This window comes from Capsicum annuum, chromosome 12 (assembly GCF_002878395.1).
Source record: "Capsicum annuum cultivar UCD-10X-F1 chromosome 12, UCD10Xv1.1, whole genome shotgun sequence".
Taxonomy (NCBI): Eukaryota; Viridiplantae; Streptophyta; class Magnoliopsida; order Solanales; family Solanaceae; genus Capsicum; species Capsicum annuum.
In genome coordinates, this window is record NC_061122.1 from 22,962,194 (window position 1) to 22,971,507 (window position 9,314).

Here is a 9,314-nt window from a genome sequence, read left to right on the forward strand (position 1 = left end):
TTTTTTTCTTGCCTTTCTTAGGGGCCCAACAATCTGTTGATTTGTGGAAAATCTTGCCTTAATATACTTCCTGGGATCCTCCTCCCCGAGTCTGGAAAATTACCTCAATACCTAGAAGAGCATCAAGAACAAAGCCTATAACCAATGGTTTTCCTGGGATGAGGACATTCCTTTTTCTCTGTGGTGCATCTATCTTAGTAGAAATGACAACCCCTTTCACCAAAAGAAAGAGTCTGGGAATGAGGAACATACCATCCAACTGGCTATGGAATTCTCCTTCATGGCCAAAAAGTGCAAAAATAATGCCTCTACCAAAACTCTTGTCCATATCAAATGGGAACCTCCTGATCAAGGGGCCTTTAAACTAAACTCTGATGGAGCCTGCGACACCCATAATAACTTGGGTGGAATAGGGTTTTTTTTCGTAACTACAGGAGAGAGTGGATTTTGGGATACTCAAAGCCTCTCCGCAATACCTCCCCAGCCCATGCAGAGCTTTTAGCCATTCTTGAAGGCCTAAAAATCACCAAAGAACACCACATGTGGCCTCTGATAATAGAAATAGATGCCTTGGAGGTTATTAAAATGTTCAATATAGATGCTAACATCCATAGTAACATCATTGCTGATTGCAGGTGGTTTATGACTCAGGTGAGGGTACTTCTTCTCAAGCATACATGGAGGGAACAAAATAGTGTCGCAGACTGCTTGGCGAAGGAGTGAATGCGGGGCTCTTATAATGCAAGCACCCAAATTTTTGTAGTTCCACCACTATGTGCTATTGAAGCCTTCAAAGTAGATTGTTTAGGAACTACTTTTGTTAGAAAATTTTGAATATTTTATTTATGGTAAAATTTAAGTGGATACCAGTAGAATATTGATAAAAAAACAATATCATATTCTTGTTAATAATTTTTAATTTTTTTTTAATAGACAAAATAATAGCGAACACTTAAACTATTTTATATACACAAAAAAAATCAAAAGTTTGTAATAAGTTATATTGAACTCGTTTACTGGCCTTAAAACTATCTAGTTAGAAAGTACAGATTCCATATACTGGAAATGGAAGTCAAATTTTATGGAAAAAGGATACACACCCGGCACCCGCCGTCATCAGTGTTTCCAAATTTACATAGCTTGTAAAATGTGCAATCCCCCAAGATAAAACATATGGTCCTTTTGGGAATGCACAACACCAAAAATGCATCTTTCTCTTTCTCCTCTCCAACCACAGAGAGCAAGCCATGGTAAAATAATACCAGTCAATCGAGTCATATGAGGAAATGTAGCAATAGCATCTTCAACATTCACTTAGTACTTCAAGAGCCACTCATTGCCATCACTTGAAGAAAGTGATCTCTTTGCAGCCAGACTTTCCGTAATGAGTAAGTCTGCTCTCCGAATCATCGTCATCCTAACTTTAACGTATATTGCAGGGTGTGGTATATCTCTTTAGCTATTCTTTTTCAATATCGAAACATATGAAGTTGTTGCTAAGAAACTCTCCAGTTCTTTGTTTCATTCTAGATGAGTAAATGTCAATCTGATATATATGTTGTAGCTCGGGAGCTAATTCAGACATTTTTGAACTCCAATATCGTACCAGTATTTTACTTGTAGAAGTTTCAAATAGTTTATTTAGAGATACTTTCTAGAGAATATTTGGAAGAATGCCCACTTTGAAAACTTAATTTGGAGAATAGACAGTAAATTTCTTTTTCATTTATTTTTTAAGATTACGGTTTGAAAAAAGCAAAAAATGGGGTAGGGTTGTGAGGTTATGGGTCTCTTTAACATTTTTAAAAATTGAAAATAAAATATAATTTTGTAAAAAATACAATATAGTCCCTTTTTATATTTATTAAATTTTTAAATATTTTTTAAATACATTTAATAAATTCAACAACTTTTCTCTCTCCTCAAATACTCTTCTTCTGTCGATTTTCTTCATATTTTTTGAAAAAAATATGTTTTGCTCGATTCTTTCTTCCCAAGTCAACATTTTTCAATTTTTCTTGCTCAGGTAAGTTAAATATTCTTCCCCGATCAATTTTAGTTCCATTTTATTATATTTTTTGGTTCCGTTTTGTGATGGTGTTCTTCAATTTTGATAGAAATTGCACTGTTCTTCATTAAATTAGTCAAAATCTGAATGTTTTTAGTTAACATTGTTGATTCCGCATGTTTAATTGTGTTTTTCTTTGGATAATGACTAGAAATTTTTAAAATTTTTGTATTTATATTGCGTATTTATTTTGAATTTTTTGTACTGAATTAGACCCATTTTAATGGTGTTCTTATTGTTGTGAATTGCACTGTCAATATCTGGAGAAGTTGGAACTTGATTTGCATATTTGATTTGAGGCGTTTTTTCGCTTTTCTTAATAGACCAGTGATCGATAGATCGACCAGATTTGTTTTTGCTGTATTTTTCTGTTTTTTCTATTTTTTAATAGACCAGTGGTTGATAAATCGACCACTACAGATTCGTTTTTAGTTGAAGATCATAAATGGTGAGAGTTCATAGAGCAGTTAAAAGGCTTGCTTCCATTGCTTCTAGCAGTAGGAAGCAAAGAATCGAAGAAGTTTTCGAAACTTAGAAGAGGGAAAAAGTTGTAATCGATGAATCCGAGTTGGAAACTGAATAAGAAATCACTATCGAGTTTGACGAATTTAACAAAAGTAATGCACATGAGAGTGACAATGTTGAGGATAGTGAAGCGAAAAGCGAAGAAGAAAGTGAAAGTGATATCGGTGAAGATGAGAACAAGAGAGATAGTGGAGACGGGGAGGAGGATGATCCCCTATCCTTACCAATTTGTGTGAGATATATCTCCGTTGAGTCGTACAGCCTAACAACTTGGACGAATGAGCTAGGTTCTTTTCCTGCAAAAATTTCATAAGAGCAAGAATGGCGGTCTATCAAGAGTTTAGAAGGATTTTAGTTGAACAAAAGTTGTATGATGAATTTTAAGAAGACCTGTTCAGACACTTGAGACATATGCCGGATTATTTAAGTTTAATGGACAGATGGTCCATTATGTGTTGCTGCAACGTATCAAAAATAATAAAAAACTACATGAAATTTAGTTTTGTATGAACAGTAAGCTAGCTTGTTTCGAATTAAAGGAACTTGCTCTGATTATGGGGCTAAATTGTTCAACATATCCTCATGAATCAAAAACCAACAAAGTCCTCCAAAATGGCGAAAGCTTTCGTTTTAAGGTAATGAAGAACAAAAACATTACTGTTACAAGGTTAATTATCCTGATCAAAGTTAATAGGTTGACTAATCAACAAAAGTTGAAGTGCGCTTTAGTTTGGTTTGTGCACTGGATGTGGCTGGCAAAGGACCCGTCAAAGAAGGTTGATTCTGACCACATCAAGATAGCGATCGATCTTGATTTTTTTGAGAGTAATCCATGGGGAAAAGAGTCATTTAGGCTGACATTGAGCTATTTGAAAAAAAAAGATTGATTTTAGCAAGCAGAAAGAAGCGTTTGTGAAGAGGAATAATGCATCGTACACTTTATACGACTTTTCCTGAGCAATTTTGGAACATATTATCTACCATCTTATCAATTTATTATAGACTCTTACCTATTTATGTACTAATACATAGACTCTGTAGATTTATTTATGCTTCTATTAATTGTAGGTTTAGACATATGAGGCCTTTCCTCATCTGAGAAGGTACGTCAAAAAATCGTTGGATACTCCTTTGCCCATTCCCCATCTACTTAAATGGTACACGTCGAAGTGCCACAATATAATGAAAGGATATGCTTGAAAATATTTAATCCATACATGGATGAAGTTCAGGATACGTCCATTAATGCCTTGAAGTCATAGTTAAAAGGTGTGACTGTCCTCACTTCATCAGCGGAGGTCGCAGACGAAGATGCTATTTTGGTGGTCACAATTATGTTTCAAGTCTAGCACGTGCTTGTAATCATGCTGGTTCAAGTGGACTCAAAACTGCACCAGACGCTTCTATTGATGATGACCTGCATGAGCATGTTGCTTTGCTCGAGAAAAGTATTCTAGATATTGATTCTTTTGTTAGAGATGAGAGGCCAAGGATAATCGAAAATAATAATAATAAGCAACAAGATAAAGGTATACTAATTTATTTGTTCTTCCAATTTAATTTCTTGCATAATTTTTGTAATCCTTTCAAAATAATATTGTACACCTCGACAGTCCCCCTTGTATCTAGTATCAAGTAAACTTCGAAGAACTTGTAGTCTTAGTGACTGACATTACTGCAATAGATAAAAGAGTTGAATAAGAGAAGAAAGAAGAAGAAATGGAAGAAGAGAAGTCAGTAGATGAACAAGATGTGAAAAAAGAAGAATAAAAAGACGAGGAGATGACAACTGAAGAAGAAGCAAAAAATAAAGAGAAAACAGAAGAAAATGGTGAAAAGAAATCAGAAAAAGAAGAAGAGAAAAACGAGAAGGCAGTTGACGAAAATGTACTGGATAAACAGGAGGTTGAAAATATTAAAGAAGAGAATAAATCATCAGAAGAAGAGAAATAAATTAAGAAGAAAAAAGTAGAAGATGAAGAGAAAAAAAATGTAAAAAATGAAGTGGATGTGATGGACATTGTTAAGGAACTCAATGATGATAACATGTAATTTGGTGGTTTGAAATAAACAATTTTCTTGATGATTTGTTGTTTTTAATTATTTGATTTTTATGGATAATTCAATTAATTTATTTGGCATCTCAACGATGACATTTACTGATGAAGTTATGTTCAGTTATTCTATTGTCTTTTTTAAATTAAACAGTTGATTGCATTATGTTCAGTTACTGTCATGGTTTATAGAGGTCGATGATAAATGCAATTGAAGTGATTCTCTATTAATTATAGATTACACCCACGGTTGATTTAAGAAAACATACATCTATTTATTCAGTTTGCTACATCCATATTACACCTTTTCAAAAAGTGGACACCAACAACAAACCATACAATATTTTTTATAGGTCATTCTCTTTTTCTTCATCCAAAATCAACCTATGCTTTAGTTGATCCCTCTCCATTTCGATTTCTTTTAGTGATTCTTTAAAGTAATCCCTTTGCTCTTCGGCTTCTTTTCATAATGTCATGAGTAGATCTCTATTTTATTTAGATTCTCAAAGCCTTTGTAGTATTTGAAACTTGGAAGCGCCTTAAAAATTTAATGTCGATGGACTGCTCGTCAGTAAGTCTTCCACAAGCCACTTAAAAAAAGAGCATCTGCTATCTTCAAATAAATCATGTTCGTTGATTGTCTGGTGTGGCGGCGGGATTGTCGTAGACCTCAGAATGATTTTATCCTCAGTAATGGCCTAGAGCCATCGACAGCTACATCCAATATGTATAAGGACACATGCCGATCATTCTTTATGAATGTGGAATATATTTTACCATGCCCATTCATTAGATAGCTAATCACAACGTTCTTTGGCTCACAATCTAATTCTTCGCTCTCAGTTACGCTTCGAACCATGTCGTCGTACGAACCATTGAGACACAGCGGGATAGACACTGTCTCCTTGCTAGATGATTTCCAATTTCAAGTTTTGGGACCCTCCTCCCGCACACCCATATAATCACCACCCGCGATAACTACTTCATCTATTACCATTATAGACCACATTAATCGATAATCAATTAAGGTATCGATCAATACCTGGTCGATGACTTGTATGAAAACCTCTGCACAAAAACGGAAATAAACTATTTTGGATATAATCGATGCTCCAAGCTTTGGGATGGAGAAATGTATATGTAGGGCTTTTAAACTACTGCAATATATCTAATGAAGAGGTACTAAATGGATTTTGAAAGCTTTTCAAGCTAGTAAAAATGGTGAAAAAAATATTTTTTGCAACTTTTTTCAAAAAAGATGAAACAACAATGGAGGCAATGATCAAGAATGGAGATTTTTAGTTGTGATAAGCAAGATTTCATCGAAAAAGTGGCTGGAAAAGTCATCGGGATAGGAAAACACAATCAATTATAACCATATTGCTAAAGAAGCAATGATACTCTATTTACCTTTCAATCTCGTTTGTGGTTCCGATCAGGTCAACGACAGTGGACCTGATCGAAAACACAAACAAGAAGACATGGGATGAAATTTAAAATTCAAAAATTTTCTTCCTTCGCTTAGATTCCTTATTTTAACTGTAGTTGTTGTTGGCATAAGTTTTCTAGACTTGCTGTACATCATTTCTATCCTCGCTGCCCGTGAGGCTTCTTTGTTGGTCTTCTCTTATTTTCTATCTAGGTGATAATCCCGACCACGCAGCTCCCTAGCAAAGTATCCATCCGCATTGTTTTTCTTTCAGAGACACAACAGATAAAATTACATTACCAGATACACTTTCATATTTGCACTTGATTCAGATCTCGCATCTGTTAAGATAATTCCACCGGCTAGATTCGTTAGAAGTTACTTTCTACCCTATGTCATTTCTTCTTCAATTATCTCTCAGATGATATAGTCTTCCATCAACCACCTATTTTTCTTCGAAAGCATTCTCCTACCGCACATTCTAGTATAAAATCATCACCCCGAGCGAGCAACCCAACCATATGAATTTTGGCCAGGGCAATAAGTATATTGGTTTTTCATTCTTATTAGATGCAGTGCTAAGCTTCAAAGGCCATCTAAGGGTCCAATGCACCCTAAAAGTAAGTCCAATCGCTATTGAATCTCTTTACAATGACACAAAAATTAGATCACTTCACAATGCTTGACAAATAAACATGAGCAACAACCGATATTAAATCTTAACAGGCTATCAGAACCATATTCATGGTCCCTCAGCCTTATCAGTTCGAACCTACCAAACTTAACTGTAAAATTGCAGATATCTTGTTTGAACGATCTATGACTAATCAGTAAAAACATCATTCACAAAATCAGTGCACTCTATGTGTGTTTCCATGATAACATTATCAGTAATACATACCTCCCACATATGAAGTGATTCCATCTACAAGCAGCTTATTCCTCCGATCCTATCTTTACTGCAGCCTCTTGAGATAGTCTGTCAAAAGTTGATCAACTGTCGGTTCCTTATATCTACAAAGAAGAGGAAAAAAATTAATGTCACAAAAAGAACATTGTCCATCTGTTGCTTCAGATGTGGAGTCTGTTGCAACAGATGTGGAGTCTATTCCAACAGATGTGAAGTCTGTTGCAATGGATGTGGAGTCTGTTACAACAGATGTAGAGTCTGATGGAATACATCAAACCAGCCTTTCTAGTGGTTTTATTTGTTCCAACAGTTTCTCCATCTGTTGCAACATCAACAACAGCATAAACATCAACAAAAAAGAAACAACATTTGTTCTAACAACATCATCAACAACAAAAAAGCAACATCCTTTGTGCCAGAATCATAAACAACATCACAAATTTCAACAACGCCAACCCCACCAACAATATCAATAACTGCATCAACAATAATGAAAAAAATAAAATACATACAAAAAAAATGATACTAAAAACAAGGCTTTTAAACTTCTCCCAATAGATGACCTTTTTCTCATATTGTAATAAAAATTCTCGGATTGTTTATTCAACACATACAATTTCCTTAATTTTTTTAATAAATATGATATGGGTAAATAGTAATTAAATAAAAAACAGATGTAAATAACATGCAAAGAAGAGGAAAAGAATGAAAGAGCAATAATGAACCATACCTTAATATCAAAAATGGGATCAAAACAAAAATTTAAGTCGAGGAAAGATATGGATGGGTTTAGATCCAAAAAGATCTTTATGAGAAGAGAAGATAAAAGAGAGAAAAAATGCTGTGACTCTAAAGAGAAGAGATAAAAAGATGAGAGTTGAGTAAAATAAACTACAGCTGAAGAAAGAGATGAGATAATTTCTATAGATGTATTGTGTACGTAGACATGGTGGTTTTTCAATATTCATTAATTAATATTCATTAATTTCATTAATAATTTGAGGGGCACGAGTAAGACTAAGACTACTTATATTAAAAAGACAAGACAAGACTGCTCAATGAACTCACTTTTGAGATATCCAAGAAACATTTTTTACCGCCTTTAGTAGTAAGTACTACTACTTGATATTATCTACTCGGACCAGAAGCTTCTTGCTTTAAAATTAAAAGATATTAAAAGATTTTCAAACAGATATGTCATCTGTTGCAACATATATAAATATCTATTTAGAAATCCAAACAGCTCAGTCATCTGTTACAACAGATATAAATATCTGCTTAAAAATCTCAAAAGCTCAGTCATCTGTGACAACAGTTGAAAATATTCATTTTATAATTAATAAAATCAGATATTTTATTTGTTACAACAGATATAAATATTTTTTTGAAAATTTCCAAAAGCTCAGTCATCTGTCACAACAGATGCAAATATCTATTTGATAATTAAATCAGATATGTCATCTGTTGCAACATATATGTAGCTTTTTGAAAAATTTCAACATCTTAGTTGTTTGTTGTAATAGATTTCATAGCAATTGATTTAGGTGGAACTAGGGATGAATGAGTGAGCTCCCAGGGTCAACTATAAATCCAATCAAGTCTTTGCAATTGCATGGGCGTTGGTATTACGTTCATCCCAACCTGAGTTGTTGATCGATCACTCTGAGTTGAAATGAGTTCTCATCAACTCAATGTTAGGATAGTGATAGTACCTAAGTTGATTTAGGTGGAACTAGGGATGAATGACTGAGCTCGCAGGGTCAACTACAAATCCAATCGATTTGTTGCAATTGCATGGCATTGGTATTGCATTCATCCCGACCTGAGTCATCGATCGATCACTCTGGGTTGAAATAAGTTCTCATCAACTCAATGTTAGGATAGTGATAGTACCTAAGTTGATTTAGGTGGAACTAGTGATGAATGAATGAGCTCACAGGGTCAACTACAAATTCAATTGAGTTTTGGAAATTGCATGGCATTGGTATTGCGTTCATCCCAACCCGAGTCATCGATCGATCACTCTGAGTTGAAATGAGTTCTCAACAACTCAATTTTAGGATAGTGATAGTACCTAAGTTGATTTAGGTGGAACTAGGGATGAATGACTGAGCTCGCAGGGTCAACTATAAATCCAATTGAGTCTATGGAATTGCATGGCATTGGTATTGTGTTCATCCCGACCCGAGTCATCGATCAATCACTCTGAGTATAAATGAGTTCTCATCAACTCAATGTTAGGATAGTGATAGTACCTAAGTTGATTTAGGTGGAACTAGGGATGAATGAATAAGCTCGCAGGGTCAACTACAAATCCAATCAAGTTTT

General features: G+C 34.5%; 1 pseudogene; it reads right to left on the reverse strand.

Moving 5' to 3' along the window:
* The window catches only part of LOC124889568, a 7,073-nt pseudogene extending 5,657 nt beyond the window's left edge, over positions 1 to 1,416 (reverse strand).
* Positions 1,417 to 9,314: the final 7,898 nt, after the last annotated feature.